The sequence below is a fragment of the Solea solea genome, chromosome 2, assembly GCF_958295425.1.
Source record: "Solea solea chromosome 2, fSolSol10.1, whole genome shotgun sequence".
Classification (NCBI taxonomy): Eukaryota; Metazoa; Chordata; class Actinopteri; order Pleuronectiformes; family Soleidae; genus Solea; species Solea solea.
Window position 1 is genome coordinate 28,511,253 of NC_081135.1, and position 20,241 is coordinate 28,531,493.

Sequence of the window (20,241 nt, forward strand, 5' to 3'; positions counted from 1 at the left end):
GAGTCTGGTGTATTTAGCGACAGCGCTGCTGAAAGCCGGCCATCGTTAGCCGCATCACAACCCGTTCAGCCGTATTTTATTTCAGAGACTGTGTCAGACGGTGCAGGAAGTACTGAACTAATCTTTTTAATTAACTGATTCTAATGAGTCAGTATACCAAAAATAAATGCTTTGCTCGGCACTAGTTTTAGTCTGTGTCGCGTATAAAACAACGCCTCCGTACTACAATAATGGGAAACGACCCAAACCGTGCTACAACTGTATAGTGGAAAAGCACCATTAGCTAGATACGGGAAGGCAGTTCCAATAAGCAGAGGTAGCCAATAAACTCTGAGACGAAGGGCTAAAACCTAATCCACAAAACGGACACGATGAAAATGACTGCTCTAACACTCACTCACTCTCACAGATGATAGGCTCTGACAGAGACGGACCAAAACACAGTGCTTCAATACACAAGGGACGGAGTGTTAACACGACACAGGTGTCACTAATTAGGGTGGGACAGACCATCAGCACAGGTGGGTATAATTCACCCGTCGTCGTCACAGAGTCACAGGAGCATACAGTAAGCATGGTGCGGAGAGTGAGTGAATAACACCTGTCCACACAGAGCTTTTAAGTCGCTGCAGAAGCCTCCGTTTGTCTTGTACCTTGCTTTCACAAGTAGCACAGGAAATGGTCGATATGGGACAAATGAACATACGGTCTCCTCGCGTATCATAAAACTAAATTGCGTGTCTCTGTGTGATGACTCACTCTCAGCTGTGTGGATTACATGTGCTACCCAGAGCTTTGATCAGAGCTCTTCAGGGATATAGGGAGAAGAGCACCACATGTCATTATTTAAGGATGAGTTAATTAACTCGCTTCTGCCCTCTCAACTCACTCAGACCCATGTCTACATCCTGCCGACAATGTTTAATCACACAGATTATTCTGTACTGATCCTAAAAGACAAAAACATCATTTCCATGGCAAAGATCTGTATTAATTTCTTTAAATTTACTTGTACCTGAGGCATCGCTGGAGGCTAAATCCTCAAGGAACATTAGTAAGATTACGTTGATCGTAGTGTCTCCTACTGGAATTGTTTCCACCCTTACCGTACTTGTGTTATATATACATACATATATACATATATATGTATATATAATGGCCTCAATACAGCTTCAGAGTTTCTTGGAAGGCACATTTGAATAAAACAAGCAAAATTGTCATTGGATAGTTTCAAATTCAAGTCAAGTCAAATTGAGTTCTTTCATTACATGTCTGTTTAAATTATTCTCAGGAATGTCTGGGTCAAATGTGGGGTAGATATAGATAGATATAAGATAGATATATAAAACATATACTGTATAAAATCATCAATACTAAGAAATACCGAGAGTCATTTGGAGCTGACTTTTTTATTTAAAAGTAATGCCCTACAAGGAAAAACGAAGTTGTATATTGTGACCTATAGAGCGCTTCTAAGTCCCATTCTGGGAAACAGACTAGAAACACTATATATAGAGAGGTCTACAGAGTATGGGTTGAGGTTGTTTGCACTAAGTTGTGTGCAAAACAAAGTTAGTATACCTGAAGCATTATGACATGAAACCGGCGCCTGTGAAAATGTGTGTTTGTTATTCCCAGCCCCAAACATTCTGCCAGACATCAAACACTCAACCCCTCCTGCGTATGTTCAACGGTGTGATTGGATCCCACCACTGTGCCTTCAATTCTGTCAGGTAATGTCGGGGCCTTTCATAAATAACGCCCATTAGCACAGACCCGCTCCTCTGGTGATCTACACACACACCGTTACTACCCACTCCAGAGATCCATCTTCTTTGCCTGTGAAAAAACTGTCATGTCTGTTTTTGTATTTGTGTCTCAATCCTCTTTGGTCATTTGTTTGCTGCTTAGTTTATGGTTGTTATATCAAGGACACGATCAAAAACAACCCTACACAACCACAACAAAAAAAAAACATCCACATTTTTGTATGATATTGTAAGGTATAATTTACAAAACTGTGCTTTAAAAAAACAGAATCTTCATGCAGGTACCTGTTTTGTATTTTCCTCTAACGCGCTGAAGGCTTTAATATTCTTTCGTTTCTTTTGTTTAACTACGCATTGAATCATCCCACCTACACTTGAAATAATTCCACCTTTATTTCTGTCATTGTTCACAGCCACACTGGTGAGTGAGAGCTGTACTATGCTGAAAATGAAACTGTTCTGTTTTTACACTTACACAGAACGTCTCAGTGACAGCTGCCGGAATCAAATTCAAAAATCAGAGATGCTTTGTCCCCAGGGGGGCGATTCACAAGCTCATAGTGCAGTCACAAGGGCGGTAATAGTGGGCCGGGCCTCCATTATGCAGAGCTCTGGCAGTTAGGATGCAGATTGCAAACAAATGAATAGCCCCCTGTTGTCTTTTAAGTAAACTTGTTGTCGCAGTGCTTCTCATGTTCAGGTAATTACTACTAATAAAACACATTTATTCTGTTTATGCCACCACTCCATCTACATTGTACTCATTGGACCTTGACAGTACAATTAGCAAACAATATAGAGCACCCTCACAAATTTGAGTAAACACTTTTATTCTCTTGTATCAAACGTACCCATGTGTGAAACAGCAGAATTAGTGACATTATTTTGCAAAGAGAAAGGTAGTTTAGTTCAGGGGTTGTCAATCATTTTTGGAAACGGGGACTTGGATCCCCTTCACCAAGTAAGCACATTTGTTCTCCGAGAAGCCTTAAAAATCTGGAATATTGATTTCTTCTGCTCCTGTCCCATCTCTCTCTGTAGCTCTAATACCTTTTGCAAAACTACAGCCACCACACTTCAGACTGATATCCAAGTGCATCATGTCCAGCATCCATCTCCTTGCACACTTGTCCAAACGAAGGCACCTGCACTAATCCCCCAGGAGTCCACTTTGAGAAGGGGTTCATGCCGATGATCAGGTAACATCCATCAGGCTGAAACATGCCTTAACACTCGCAAATATGAGTAAGATAGATTTGGGAAAATGAGGATGTGAGAGCTCTAACTAATGTCATCATTTACTCACACATGCAAAGCTTCCTGAGTACACACACACACACACACACACATGCGGACACACTTTGTGCAAACACGTGTTTCTGTTCTGCCTGAAAAGGGTGACTCTATCAGCTTCCATGAGAATTCTGGGCTGTCATGCTGCTCTTAGCCCAATCTGGCAACACTCTCACCATCAGCCTCACCATCTGCCGGGCTCTCAGCAGCTTGTTTGGAGGTTAATAGCTTCATGATCCCACTATCAGTCCTGCCCATCTTCAAATGGCTAATTCTTCTTCTCTGGCAGCGATTAGCGAGGCCTGTGGCACTGCCACCTCCGTCCCTTTTGCGAATTCATCAAGGGCCATCAGCGAGACAATCGTCCCCGATTGGTACCAGACTTGCAATATCAGATTTGACCAAACAAATGACACATCTGGAGCTGTTGGAGCTACATATCCCATGATACCCCCCATTGTCAGAAGCATTAAAGGATTTGTTACAGGCTGATTCGTTTTAACAGCCAACAGATATCTTTTGGATAGCTGCTAAATAATTCTATTTGTTGACAGACAGGACATACATGAGCGCTAATACATTTGACTTTTATAAAGTTGCATTGATTATTAGAGTCGAGTGACGTGTTGAATTTAATGTAAGTTTTCATGTCTGAGCAGGAGGCGAGATAAAGAGCCCCCCCCCCCCCCACTTGACTTAACGTTATCTAACGCCTCGTACAAGTAAATATAAATTGCCCTTGTGTATTGCGCACATGTTCTTTCTCCACAGTCCTCACACATGCTCCACTATCTCATATATTGGACAAGATCTTCAGCGCGGCGCTCGGTTCCTATGGGGAAACTGATGGAGATGCTTGTGTGTTAATGTGGTAGCTCTGGGGTTTAAAGAGTGCAGGCACTTTAAATCTGAAGAGATCAACTAGTGTCAGCGCTGCAGGGACCTCTCTGCTCCCCGCCAGAGTCCGACAGTTTGACTTCGACTGAACCCTATTCATAAATGGCTGGTTTTCTTAGGAAAACATTCCAACTGCCTCTCAAATTAGGTTTAAGGGTTTTTTTTCCAACGTGACTTCTGCCTGACCCTCATGAATTTGCATATTACATCGCTGAGAACTGAATATTAAGCACTTGAGCGAATTACTGTCTCTCAGTTGATATTCCCCGTGCAGCTTGAGGTAGTGCTGCAAACGGGTGGGCGGGCATTTAAAACCCCTTTTGAAGATAATGTGATTTTTTTTTTCATTGGGCTGATAAGGACGTGTCATGGAATGTTTTATTATTTTGGACACTAAGCATTTTTTTCTTCTTCTCCTTCATACCGCTCACAGAGAGAGGAAGAGAAATTAATCTAGCTTCATATTATTGCTGGTGCAGATGAGGAAAGGGGGTGGGGGATGTTTTTTCGCTGTGATTGCTGTCAGATCATCTTTGGGGATCTGCTCTGATTCTGACGATGCTGGCAAACCTTAAAGTTCCTGGGCTTGCGGGGCTGTGAGATGACATGCTTTCACACCAGTGGGTAGACTTGCTTGCTTTAAGAAGACGCACACTACTGTGATTACCCACATTCCGTAATGCGTTTTGCCACGACTTGCTAATTTCCTGTGATTTCGATCTGTGTTTTGGGGGGGGGGGGGGAATGACTTCTACGATGCGTTGTTCATATTTTCCCTCATATGTCTTAAAGCTTAAATGTGGCCCACATGTTTATCTCAGACATCAACCTTCACAATTCAGCTCCATCTCAGGTCCAAATATGCATTGCACAGTGAAACCGCTGCAGCTATGTATAATTGGGTGTCTGGTTCCACATGATTGCTCTAGCCCATGCATATGCATCGTATAAACATGAAAAGCTTGATAGCTCTAAGGAAAACTATGATCTTTCAACACATTCTAATTAAAGATTCCTCCCTCCATTCAGGCCCAAAATGGTTGCATTCCACTTCCTGACATTCTCATTCTCAATTTACTCTTGAGCGTTCCTCTCTGTTTTTCCATCCTGCCACATAAACACTGATGTCACTGTGTCTGCTGCAGGGGAGGATATTCTTTTTTTTTAAGTGGGGGGGTTTTCTCCTTGGTGATAATCAGTGAAGCTGTGGAGGTTTTTTCGTGGCCAAGAATAGATGGCGCTTCTGGGCACAGATGAATGACCGCATAAGGACACTGGGGTTTCCCGTTCCCCCTTCTCACCCTCACCTTTTTGTCAGTGGATGTTTATGCTCAAGTAAATGTGTGAGCCTTCCTTTCTCAGACCTTGGCCAACACTGTGCCAGCGCCTGGCACCAATCTGTGATTGGCTGAGAGATGCAGCACCACACACATCATTGCTAGAGAGTGTGATGGAAAACAGTGGGAAAACTGGTATCATTATGGGTTCAAGTGTTTCATGGTTGTTTTCATGGCTGTGTAACCGTAACACAAAGTTAATGAGTTCATGAACTCTGTCATAGTGTGTATGTTTTTTCCTTTGGATAATTTTTGGGTATTTTTGTGCTGAGCTCTACAAAAATAAACCCCGACTTTCTTTCTATGCAGAAAGATATTTGTGTGAAATATGACTGTTGTAATGACTGAAATTTAAATTAGTTTTTATGTTTTAAATATCCCTTTTTGTTTGTTGTTGTTTTTACTAATTGTAATCTCTTGGTGTTGCATGCCAGAGAAATTACCAAGTTTCCAGGTGAGGCCTTGTTCTAATCCTGTCTTCAAGCTTGAACAAACCTTAAACGTATGCTAAAAAAGGAGCATATCCTACCAATTAGGGTCAGCTAATGAACCGGTTTTCAGAATCTAATATCGGCTGTCCGTCACACTCACTGAGCATGTTGTCAATGTGAGCCTTTCCGTGATCTCCGGTCAATACTTCCCAAACAAAAATACACACCCTCAAACTCATCCAGCATGTTCCTTGAGATCACCAGTTATCTTTAAGCTCTCCAAAATATTTAGACAGTGTGGGGTTAGGAATTGCTGCATGGTATGCTAATACCTAACAAATGTGGGTTGCAGCTTTGTCATGCAGGATACTTGTTTAAATGAGCTGAGATCAGTGTGATTGTTGGAGTCCTGTCCAAACAGTGGGATAAGAGGCAAACAGTGACCCCCTCACAGGCTGATCATTTCTACCACATGGAGCATGTTTGCACAGACCTGCTGCGGCTTCAACCCAGGAATGCATGTCCAATTTCCCTGCATCTCCATATACTTTAATGCATCTTTAGTGGCCGACAAAGGAGCCCACTGATGAGAAACATAAAAGAAAGAAAGAGAGAACAGTGCTCTGTTGATAACATCATAGTTTGTTAGAAAAAAAAGGAAAGGAAAGCCATCGTGTCATACTGATTAATAACAGTGTATGACATCCGGTAAATGATGATGAATAGACTCATTACTGTCAAATGATTCCCATGCTGGTTTGTTATTTTCTGGTGGCTGCTGAAGACTGACACCAGGTCAAACTTTGCCCTTTAGGGGTTAAAAAGACATCTGCGGGCTATAACAAATGACACATATATATGTCATGTGTATATATATATGTATATATGTATATATATATATATATATATATATATATATATATATATATATTTGTATATATATACATATACATATATGTTATATATGTTACATATAGTATATTATATTAAATATTACACTTCAAGTTGCAGTGTGTATTTTTGGTAATTTGTGTTGCTATTGTTATTCTGACTCAGTTTTATCTTCATGAACTGAAACAATGCAACATCATTTGTGTGCTTCATCCATTTGAAGATGGGCTCTGTCAAGCAACACTATCAGACATGACTAAGGTAGCATTTGTGTGTGTGCAGCAGCAGGGTAAGGGTGGGCAGGACCAACAAGCCAATGGCAGTTGCTGGTCTTTGAAACAGAGGAAGCTCATTTCAGGCCCAGTTATTTATTCATAAACTCTAACATAAATTCTGCCAAAGAACAACTACAATAACTTGATAATTATGTAAATCTCAAATGCTATAATAGTGTTTTTATTTACATATTGCCAAACACATAACACACAACGGCCAGCTATTTGTCTACAGATTTCCCTCGCAAAATCCCCACTGGACTGAGGCAGAAAAGGCTCCACTGTCATGTATGGTTCTGCAACACTGTCAATCAAAAACTGGTTCCGCCTTTCAGACAGTTCCACCAATCATGATGCAGAAGCCCAGTGTCCCGCACCCACCCACTCACTGCTCCATTGACCCCCAGAGAAGCTGAGCTTCCATGGAAGTGTCGTTTTTGACACTTTTTTTGCATTTGTCCACCGCAGTAATAAAACAAACTAATCTGTGTCGTCCCATAGAAAACAGTTGAAGCTGAGCTTCAAGTGGTTTTAATGCGGAGGCTGCTACGGGAATACGAAAATCACGTAAGACCATCCATCAGCTGATTCTGAACAATTCCGTTCTAGAACAAGTTTAGTATTGAACTATAAATAAATTTTAGAGGAATCTGAGCTTCCCTTGCTGTCTGGATGCTGACCGGATTTTTGAGCAGTCAAATTCACTTTTGTTTCTGTTGCTTCAGAATGTCTTGACATAAAACATTGTAACGGTCTTCTGACAGGACTCCCCAAAAAGAGCATTAAACAGCTGCAGGTTTAACCAGAGCAAAAAGACCAGAGCACATTACTCCAGTTTTAAAGTTTTTACATTGGCTTCCTGTCAGTTATAGAATAGACTTTAAAGTTTAGCTGCTAGTCTACAAATCACTAAGTGGTTTAGGTCCAGAACACATTAATGACATACTAAAAGAATATACACCTTGTAGGGCTCTGAGATCTACTGACATAGATAGTTAAGCCCAGGCTTTAAACCAAATATGGTGAAGAAGCCTTTAGCTGTTATGCTGCACACAAGTGGAACAAACTGGAGCCGAAAGTAGCACCAAATGTGAATATTTTATTATTAAACAAATACAAACATGATTTAACTCTTTTAAAGCATTTTACAAATTTAAATCTTCTGCATTTTACATTCTTTTGAATCATTTTAGAGTAAATTATTGTTTTATGCTGCACTATCATATTTTACGCTCCATTTTAGTCAAACTTTTTTTTTTCCTTTTTATTATTCTGTTCTTTGTATTATTTCAAGTAGTATATTTTTATGTTTCCAAATGTTTAATGGTATTCTGTTTCTATGTAAAGCACATTGAGTTGCTAATCATGAAATGTGCTATATATATTATATTATATTATGTTATAAATAAAGCTGCCTATAGGTTTTGACATTTTCTTTACTTTTATCTTTTTAAAGAGGTACTAGTCCAGGTGGGATTACTGTGTGGCCGTTGTCATAGACACACAGCAGTAGCAAGACGCCTGTAAGGTTGCAGGTATTTCTTTCTTCAGGCCCAGTGCTTTGCACGGCTCCTCAGGCAGTTAAGGCGATAGTTCAGTATAAGAAAGAAGTGAGAAGTGTGAGCACTTTCGAGAGAAACTAGGGTTTACACAATGTTATACAGAATGTGCAAACTGGCAAAACCAATTATGTGGACTATATTATTGCCTCGCGTATACAAGTAAAAACAAAAGGGGAAGCAGCAGAAGACAGAAGACTGGCTACTGTTCAAAGCAGAAGGACAACAGTAAAAATAATAATCGATAGTTAAATCGGCAGCATTGAACTCTTGTTTTATCTCTTTTTCGTCATCTGTTTTTTTCTTAGATTCTTTTTCTCTTATGAGGTCAAGTTGATTTAGTCACTTTGAATGTTGTTCTACACAGCTGTTCCTCCTACTGGCAATAGATCCCAAGGAAACCCTGTTGTCTTCTTTGTACACTGTCTTTAAATCCAGTCGTCATTGTTTTGTGAAAACCACATTCTGGTAGCCAAGAGAATAAAGATATTGGACCAATATAAACATGGATTGTGGTTTAATAATAATATTACAGATTTAAACCGAAAACAGTTGTCTATTTCTGCTTGATGACATACTGATACTTTGCGTGACTATTTCCATCCAAGTCCACGGGTCATGTTAAAAAGTTTTTCCGATTAGGGACATTAAGTAATAAGTACGGCTTGTTAATTGTAGTCAAATCCAATCAAAAAAGTATGTATTATACTGCTCATTGTCTAACATCATATAACCTACTGTATGTTAAGTGCGGGACAAGAGGTCCTAGTTAAGAGGGCAGAGGTGCCATTAAGCAGTTTTCATGGGAAAGCAGATGAGGTCACACATCTCTAACTCACCTTGAAATGTCCAAATGGAGACCTCCTGTTGCCGAGTATCAGTGTCTCACAGCTTTATCCTCGTGGAATGTCTGTGTTTATTATGAATGAGTTGCACTCCAGTGTGATTGTAAACGCTTGCAATCAAAGGATTAACATAAAACGTTGTGTTGTGCTACGTTCATTTGTTTAGGTTTATGTCAATGCAAGACTTTTGTACACGTCATGAACAGTGTATGTTGTTTATTTACTGGTTTGTGTCCTCTCTTTGTACATCTAAATGAAACCAGGCGCTTCTTTTTACCGCCATACCTCTACTCTATCTTTCTTTTTGTTGTCCCCTATTATGCAGCTAAAAGGACCAACTATCCCCTCGGGGAATGTGAGGTTTCCTCTTATCTTTCTCAGAAATAAGTTCAGTAAGCTTCTTCAATTGGTTGTGGATCACTGAGGTTAGTCTCCAGGTCTCAGTGGCAAGCCAGTGATGAAGAGTGTCTGTCAGCCTCCGCGCTCTGTGTTTGTGTACATGTGTGTTACATGATATGGCTGAACATTCCTCATAACCTGATGGCTTAAGGGTGTAAAATTGTACGTGGGAGACATGGCTTCTTCTGTGTTGTATGATGTTTGATTTCTCGCATTTAAATTATTAGTCCCTGTTGTGTCAGACTTGCTTTATAAAGTAAATGGTCTTCAAAACGTGTTTTTGAAAAGAAAAAAATGCTTCACTGCCATTAAATTATACTTGGCAAATTGTCTTGGTTACGTCTCCCTCATAAAAGGGATTTCTATCCCTCAGCATTCTCTGGTTTATTAAAGAATGTAACGTAATGACGCAATTATGTCTACTTTCCATTTAGGATTTTTTTGTGGTGTCAATATTTAATTTGTGCTGTATTCTTCCTCTTTTTTGTCTGTTCTTTTAAACAAATTCTTGCTTGTGAAAAACTTGGTTGTGACACTTAAGTATACAAGGCAAGGCATCAGTGAAATACAAATACAACACACAAAAACAACCTTTCACAACTACAGTCAATTTACAGTGTCCTCTTAACTTCTGCATGTTTTTTTGTCTTCATCATCGTCGTCACTATTTTTATTATTATTATTGTTATTATGCACACATATATACATATAATCTCAATATCCAGTGATGCAAGTGAAATATATACAAATCTGAATTTCTCAACAAAAACATACTAAATGCACTTTGCTGATTCCCTTTACTGATCGTAGATCAAATTACATGAAATATCACGTCATCCAAAAGTGAATGAAATCTGTATTTGGACCTCTTTCTCATATCTAAAGTCACTGAGGTGAGTGTTGCCTTGATCATCCATGAGTTAAGGTCACCTATTGTTTTCCTGTTAGCAATGACTATCACTACACAAGTCCCTCTATAAAGAGACCTCTACTGTCCTTTGAGATCAGCCTGTCTCACTGCGATCAATAATCCAATCTCAGTCTCCTTGTGGGGGAAGAGTGCATACGTGCATGTGTGTGTGTGTGTGTAATTGTACACCCGCGGTAGAGGCCACCAGTAGGGGGAAATGCTTCTGTCTGACCTCCAGCATGCATCATTTTCTTCCCCTTCTGTCTCCTGGCTTTGTGGGTCCATCACACATGTCTCCATTTGGCTCCTCTGGTCTTTCCCCTCCTCGCTCCTTTCATCTTTTCACCTGTCCTCATGCATCAGTGTGTCCATCTGTCTGTCACTCACTCACAATCGTTCATAAATTGGCTTGCACTCTGGAAAGCCTTTCTCCACATTGGGTGCTGATTACTGTCAGTGTATCTGTCATCTTCAGTACATGTCACACTGATCGATGGAGTGTGCGTATTTTGTTGAACGTGTGTGTGTGTGTGCACACGGGCCACGTCGGAGGAGCCACCTTGGTGATTTTTGTATCTAAGAGGGTCAAATCAATGTCTGTGGAGCCTAACTGTCTAGTCCTTTATTAGCCCCAAGGCCCAAGAACACACACATTAACAGATAAATCAAAAGTCACTGATCGGACGCGTAATGAGTGGAGAAGAAATGGAAATGACAGGTCACCTCTGCCAAATTTCCAATCCTTGGTGACTCTATTATCTCTATTTGTGTGAATGTGAGCATGTGTGCTTGTATATAAGGTTGGATGGTCACCACCGGTTTCCACACTGAGATTAAAGATCTACACAGGCACTATCATCGTGGCTCCCCGGTGCTTCTCTGTTCCTCGCTTGAGTGAGGATGCACTGGATTTAATGCAACACCTGCCTCTGTGTGCGTGTGTGTTTCATTCATCTGCATGTGGACAAAGACCACTTCATCACAACACGTCATTCAAATCGCGCCAGTCACCACTCAGCTGCTAAACAGGGAGAGGGGAACAGCAATTGATCGGTCACCTGTGCTGCATGTGCAAACCCTTGGGGACCGTCTGTGTCTCTTTTTCAGTGTCTGTGCATGGCAGCGTGTGGACGAGACTAAAGCCGGCTTTGAGAATGCTTTTAATTAATAGACTCATTACCTTGCAATCTCGCCGTGCCCTTGCCTCTATGTTGTCTCAACCTCCAGAGGGAAGCTTAGTGATTCTCGTCTGTAGTGAGGTATTACATCCCTGGAAACAAGACCCCCAAATGACCCTGTGTTTGCCAGCTGGGCTGGTGACATGCAGCACAAAGGACAGGCGGCGTGGTTAGACTGAGAATAATCACTGAGATTTGGAAATCTCAAGTAGAAAACAAAAGAAGATTGAATATACAACTTTTTGATCGACTTGTGCTTTTTGTTGGATAGAAACAATGAAGGGCCTTGAAGACGTAGATGAGAGAAATGAGAATAAGATGGAAAAAAAGGGCAGCATGAGAGCAAATAATATTAAATATCACAGTTTAAGATGAGGGAAAAGTCTGACCTGCATATTTATCACTGGGTAGCTCTGGCATATACAAACCTATACTTACTCAGGAAATGATCCAGAATACATCATAAATAATAAATGAATTGTGCTTCTTGTTTTCTTTCATGACCATGAACCTATGATTACCAGTGTTTAGGATGTTTCTGTTAATCTGATACTATAACTGTTACTTGTGAACATTAATCTTGAATGTTAAATCTTCTTAAACACACACACACACACACACACACTTTCTCTCCATGGCTGCATGTCGAGACTGTATTGATCGGAATCACAAATATGATTAGCTACCAATGAAACACCCACTGAGAGAAAAAAAAAGTCAGTTATATGAGGATTAGGTGACTTTGAGAGCAAATACTCAAACGCATCTATTATGCAGCTTGTCCACTGTTCCCCAATGAAGTGCTCACATTGTTTCATCCGCTGCATAAAGTCTCACTTAAACTGAGAGCAGCAAGACTTTTATCAGGAGAATACATGGAGGAAACCCCAGAGGCTTGAGAAAGCTGAGAAGGGCAATACTTTACAATAAGGTAGGGGAGAAAAAAGGTTAACTTATCGTCAGGCAATCATTAATCATTAGTTTATGATTAGATAATCATTAATTAATGCCCCAAAATTCAAGGGTTAGGGTCCACAGGCAATATTAAGGTCCTTTTCTAATAGTCCGCTAGACTCGGTACGATCCGGGGTTGCAACAATCAGCCGGTCCGAGTTTGCTTTCACACTGGACTAATAAAATATTCCCTCCTCCTCGCTGCATCAAGAATGACTGAAGATGAAGACAAGACAAACAATGAACAAGGAAACTCGCTCATTTGTTGGTTAATGCAGGACAACTTCTGTTCCTGCCACATAAGAGCAAAACATGGAGCTGCATCAAATCCTATCGGTCTTAGGTTATTTATTTTGTTTTATGTGAACATACTATACATATACACTGCAGCAATGGGCTCAGCCATTTCTCCCGGCTATCACGTATATTTTTTGCTTGTGTTTACCCACAGTGCCCTGTGTGGAACACACAATGGATCAGAGTTTGGTTGCACATTCACACCTCCCCAAACGAACCGGACTCTCAGAGCAAATGAACTAGTATTTAATTAAAGAAGGGCTGGTGTGAATGCACCCTAAACATCCCTGAACCTTTGCTTCTGACATCTGACCCAGAGAGATTTGTCAGGCAATCTGAATGAACTCTGCCTCCTTTAAAATGCAAGTGGAACCCAATGAAACAACACGTGCATATTTTATTTTGAGACATCAAGAAAGTGTTATGAATTGTTTTTGTTTTTTTGATAAAAGATATATTTTGTTAGGCAATCAGCCTTCGGTCATAATAGCAAACACATGGTTTGTTTTGCAATGCCAGGATTCAATAACAGATCTTTAGAGTATTGGGTGGGGTAATACAATAGGTAAGTAGAGGCGTTAGCACACCACAGACGGGATGAGCAGCAGATCGGCGCTGCAAACAAGCAACAACAGTGCTCCACTGGGGAGCGTGTTATGTCTGTGCAAGCGTCGATTTGTTCATAAACGATACATTCTGCACATAGACTTTTTCCAATGACTTTTATCGCCTGGCTTTTGATCAGCGCTCAGTCGGTTGACCATGCCTCGCTGTTTGTCTGTTCACTTCATCAATCAAGGACATTAAGCTTTCATCAATCTGCTCTTTCTCCTCACCTGCTTTCAGTAAGATAATTGCAACCTCAAGTACCAATCTCTTGCCTCGCAAATGAGACGAATGGCGCGGCGGTAATTAAACTGGAGTAGCACATCAGTGGGATGTTGCTCTTGGTGTCTGTGTTAGCATTAGAGAAGTGACAATTGATATCATTTCCCAAGTAGTAAGCAGGGCAGGTTTCACCATAACTTATAATACTGTGTATTTGACTGTGTTGTTGTGTGCATGTGTGTACTGGGAACACATATGCAGCAGTATCCCTCCCATAAAAAGAGTTTCATGCAGTTGTCCTCTTCAATTTGGAACTCCTGCTGACATTACATGTGCACTAGCTTTTCTACTCCCAAACACAACATGGCTAAACTGTTGTTTTATTCATCGCCTGCCTGTTGTGTCCTGATCCAAGTACAGAAGAGCAAATTCCAGACCTGCAAAAGTTCTGATCTAGTCCGTCTAGTCCGTGCTCTCGTCTTTTAATTACAATATAAAAAGATCCACGCTTTGTCTTGGGGGCGGTATATATTACAAACTCTCACAGTGATATCTGAGATCTGCGTGCGACTGTGACCCATTTAAACCATTTTCAAACGCTGATTGAGCCTATCAGCTCTCTCTCTCTGTATGTCCCGCACTGCACCAGGAAGTGATTTGTTTTGTGTCAAGTTAGACGGAGGCAACAGTAATATTTCACCTAGAATGGTGAGACGGTGCAAACATGTTGGGAAATTACTGAAAACACCCATGACAAGTGAATTATTCTGCCCTGGTTGTTCAGCACCAGCCCCTGTGCTGCCACTGTATACACACAAATGCTCCCTCGGTCAGATCAGATAGTATTACTTACTTACGTTCAGATGTAGCATAAAAATAATTAAACACACTGTGTCACAAAGACCAAACAGAGGCGAAATAGTGACATCAACAACAATGTTGTAATAAACTGCAGCTTTAAATTAGATGGACTACATTTCAGATTAGTAGTTTTATTTACTCACTGAAAGTAGAATTTAAGCAGTGTGCTGGTATGTATGTGGTACTTAAACAACACCTATATGTCTGCATTTTATGGTCCTCCCAACCAATGAGTGGGACTAATTGTGCTGCTTGTTTAGCCCACCCACACTTTGAGGAGGACGGCTACAAATTTCACAAACCCGAGCTCTAATAGGTTGATGGATAGTTCCCACCTGTCAGCGTGACATTTGCAATGGTCCCAATCTTTTGTGAGAAAACGGGAAGGAAGGAATAAATGGAGGGTGAGAAATGGAGACAGAGAAATGCCTCCTTTAGTTCCCCGTGTCTTCATCGCCACATAGGCTGTTTGGCAAGGCAAGGACACGGCAGACATGATTCACTTTGAAGAGTGAACAATGGATGCAAATTGCCACCAGTTGTTTGCTTCCAACATAAATCTTGTGCTTTTCTTATTTACTCCGTCGGTTTTCTACATGTGAGTACATTCCCTCACACAGTTGAACGTGAAGCTTCCACTTTTATCCTTAAGGTGAACATTACATTTCCTACACTCGCAGGAAGGGCTGTAATAAAACTGTTTAACTGTAAATGTCGCATTATTTGTCCTCGCTACCACCCACCAAACTAAAATACTCGCCGAAACAGGCACATCAAAAGGCACAATGCCACTTCACTAGCTAAATCTTATGCCATGTGTGCTGTAATAAAAACACGGCCTGTACAAATATCTAGGAGTTGACCAGCTTTGGTTTTGTTGTGGCAGTGGTTTTTACTTTGACTGCTACACTTTTAATTTCTTTAAATCCCAATGAAAGTTAAATTGCAGGTTCCTGTTACCGGGGCGACTGTGTTTTCTTTGTCTCTCTGGGCTTATGTACAGAAATATTTCATCCCTTAGATGAATTGGCAACAAAACCAGTGAGACAAACAAATGTTGCTATGGCTTCTGGAATTAATGCTGTGGAATATAAATTGGGCCTGTTTACGTTTTGATAAATTGGCATCGTTAAATATGCCAAAAATAAAATGTCCTGTTGACAATGTACCCATATATACCCAGACAACAATTACCGGGTTACTTTGATTACTATAGACAATGTGCATCTATGTTAAGCTTTGGTAATTCTTTCGTTTTCTGGAAATATAACATAACTGTCAACGTTTTAATTACAACGGACATTGGACGTGAGGCATTTATGGAAAGCATAGATTGCACTTAATCTGGACATGTGTGCCTAATCTGTGCCGCATGCTTGGCCAAAGTTACAAGTCTGGTTATGATTTTGTTTTCATTTTTGTTGTATTGTCAATTGTCAAATGCTGACGTGTTTAAATGGTAAAGTTAAAGCTCCAGTTTGTAACTTTTACAGCTTCTGTTGAGCAATACGATCACATCTATCTGAGGGAGCGTTGGCACAGAGGTGGACAGGGATAAGAAGCATGTATCCTATCAATCTGCTTACAACTGGGTGTTTTGAGCAGCAGAGTTCACTCTTTTTTTGTGGGTGTTTCTTTACATTTTCAGTCATACTCTAAACCTTGTTTGTGCCATTTTACTTTACTTGCACAGTGTCGCTCTTGCCTCTGCATGTTTTGACATAAAACAAATCATTTCCTGTGTGCAGCATGGGAATGTCATCGGGTGATACGAGATCTAAACACTGCTATACTGTGTTGATAGATTTTTTGTGACAATGGTTTGATTGCAGTTGATAAAAGTTACACACTTCACTTTCCTGAAGGGCACAGCCCTCAGCTATTATCATCGCTGATAAATAGATAGATAGATTGTCTGATTGTTGAGGATGAGCTACCAGGCTGTACTGAAGGAAAGGAAGCAGCTCAAAGAAAAGGTTTGCACGTCAACGCGGTCACTATAAATTCACCTCTCTCCTTTTAACATGTTCCTCAAGTATGGTTTGACGTGAGCGAATATACATTTTTCACCGCTGACTGGAGCAGCTGCAGGGTGGAAAACAACTCGTGTGTCCTTGCGTAGTGGTGCATTTCTGCTTACGTTGGCCAAAACCTTTAAAAGCATGTGTGTGTGTGTGAGAGAGAGAGAGAGAGAGAGAAGGAGAGAGAGAGAGAGAGAGAGAGAGATATCTGACTGAAGGATGTGATAGCTCGTGAGAAGAGGTGGTAATTGATGACTGTTGATTTAAAATGCTCCCGTAAACAACACACACGTGACTGTGTGAATGCTGACGTGTTGTGTTGCCATGCCTCGGTTTACACCGACGTTACGTTTTGCTATTTCACACAAAATGGCACGTGTCCTATGGCATGGGCCATATGTCAGACATGTCAAGAAGAGAGCCATCAAAGAAATCATGTCAGAGACAGACTCAAATGAAATCAGCCTCTTGTCTGTATGCATTTACTCACAATCGGAGACATTATCGGTGGTATAGAGCTGTTCAACATCACCCAGCACAGTACTGTGTTTACATGACAGAAGGAGACGGCTGTGGCTTATTGTTTTTATTAGTGTTTGTGTGAATCTAGAATACCATGTACACAAAGCAAGTTGGATCTTTCTCTAACAGTGTTTTTGCCTGTGTGTGTGTTCAGAGAGAGAGGAATAGTGTGTGTCCGTTCTGTATTGTGCTGCTTACTTTCCCACTGTGGTCATTCACATTGCCAGTTACACACAGCCTTGTGTGTGACATGCTAGATAAATCGTATTTGCATGTCCACACACACACACACACACACACACACACACTCGGGCACGGGGGGCACCCTGTGAGCCAAGAGACATGGGCTAGTGGGTTCAGCTTAACCACAGTGAACTCTGAATTGTCCAAAACAAACGGAGAGCACCATTCAAGGACCGGGCATTTAACCAGCTTCATCAGATCTACATCACTGTGTTTTATCTTTTGTTATTAAAGATTCGCCGTCTTCTCTTTCAGACATGAACTGGTGGGAACCTCTCACACCAGCAGACCAGAACCAAAAACATCGAGATTTTCAGGAGAAAACATCAACAATCAATTTACTCGGCAAGTTCGCATGCTGCGTTTCAAAATCAGTGCCTCTCAGCTCCTGCGGCTTATTTCGAAAGTTGGATTGATTTATTTTGGAGTCAAGAGCTCATCATATCAAAAGACAATTAGCAGGCTCTTCTGTTGTTGCAGCAAACAGAGATCCTCGTCGTTTTAATTTAATGAGCAAAGTCTGGCTCAGAACGAGAGTCTTTTTTTGGAATTTAATAATGGTTTCTACTCTGTCTCGCTCTGAAGGAAAAAAAAAAAAAGATTCAGCCTGGTGTTGTCACAGTGTTAGGTAGCATCTGACGATATTATAGAAAAACAGGCCCAGACATAGTGAGCAGAAGATGTCCACACAGCCCGGGATATTAGATTCATGAAAGGGCCAATACAGAGGCGGTGTGGGCAAGATTTTGCTTGAATAATGGATGTTTGTTATTGAAGAGAGCAGATGGTTCTGTTTTGTTTCTTTGTTTGTTTGTTTTACATATTCCTCCAACACTGAAGTGTTTTGACTGATTCACTTGTTCCAGAAAAGAGAAGAGGCTCTCTTCTCACCAATCGCACAGGCTAGTATAATGAGACAACCGCGCACACACACACACACACACACACAGACATGCACTCAGTGGGATAAAGGTGTTTTTACACCCCATTTCGATGTCCTTGCTCAGTTGTCCTCATTTGCACAGAACCTAAATGTGAATGGTAATCATAGCATTGTTCACTCTGCTCTCATGGAAACCCGTTCAAACAAACACATGTTGGGACTTCAAGAGTGGATTACTAGCAGACTTCTGTGTGTGCTCCTGGCCTGTCTGCACAAGAAAAGCAGCCAGTTAGCATTTAGACCCAACACTATAGTATTGTGGCTCTAATGGAGCATTAGATTAGGTTTAAGAATCTGAATGGGGACTGGTTCACTTGCTCTGGCCTGCGGCTACCCATACAGGTCCTCTGCTCAGCATTAGCATAATTGCGGTGCACGGCAGCACAGCAGAAGGTACGAAGAAATTCCCTTCCCTTCCCAGCTCATCTAATTCACTCTGATTGAGCTGGGAGGACTGGTGTTGAACTCTACAAATGACCCATGCAGGGATGGGGAAATAGAAGGATGGATGGATGGATGGACGGATCTCCTGGTAAAGCAATTAGAGAGGATGCAGAACTGCAAGAAAGAAGAGCCAAGAACTGCAGTTTCTTATTCAGTGCTGGAAAAACAAAAAAAACAAAAATGAGCAAGAAAAAGCAAATAGTAAGAGCGAGTGTGGAGAGAACAAGCACATCTGGCAGTCATAATTATCCAAATAAAAATGTTCTACAACAAGCCTGACCCTCCTAGAAAGAGAGAGAATAAGATATCATTTCAACTTACTAGTGTGGATGAGAACAATAGCTGGAAGCAGCCTCCCCCTTTCTCTCTTGCCTCTCTGTCTCTCTCTCTCTCTCCTTCCCCCTATACTGCCATCTCTCCTCCTGGGATGGGCCCTATTTTGAATTTAATGAAAAAGTAGATAACATTACATTGCACAGGACTCAAATGGGACCCAAGAGAGTCCCAAACCAATTTTTGTCGGACAATAGAAAAAAAGGAGAATAGAAAACCAGAGATGTGCACAGTTTTGATGAAATATAGCCGCGCTGTTTCTAAAAAAAATTACATTCCCACAAAACTAAACTTCATTCTCAATTACATTTTGTTTAGGATCTTATATTATTGAATTCAACACATTGTGTAACTCATTTATGTCTACAGAAGGGCATATCAATGTGATTGTGCTTGAGCAGGGGGAGATGATAACAATTTCCTGGTTTATAACGTGGACAGATTTGGGCACAAAAATATGTTCCTTGTAAAATGTAATGGTGGGAAAGAAGAAAGAGTTTGAGATGTCATTGAGGGGAATGATTTTTATGTTGTCCAATCTTGCACAGCAGTTTCATTTGGAGGTGTTCCTGTGTGCTCCTACATGACATAAAATGGATCTGAGACGTATCCGCGGCTTTACCGATCACAAACCCTTCTCCTGCTTAATCAGAGGTGAGCAGTGAAGTGGGATCGGTTTAACACCGTGCCACGGAGCCCTCATTTTGCAGTACCACAGCCTCAATGGATCCTAGACTCAGGGCCAGTGCCCTCTACACGGTGCCTGTGAGGGTGCCCTGAACCCAGACAAGCGTTTTCCCTCCCATCTAGCACTATTCTACCCTCCCCTTGCCTTGGATTCCTATTAAGCCAGTTTAACATGCCACCAGGCCCATTCAAATGGCAGTCAGGAGGTCTTCCAGAGCCTTACAGAGCCACTGAACTCTCCCTAACCTACTAATCAGACCTCTCCTCCCTTTCAGCCCTCAAACATAAAGCACCATCTTGACCACCATTTTGTAGGTCAGTCAG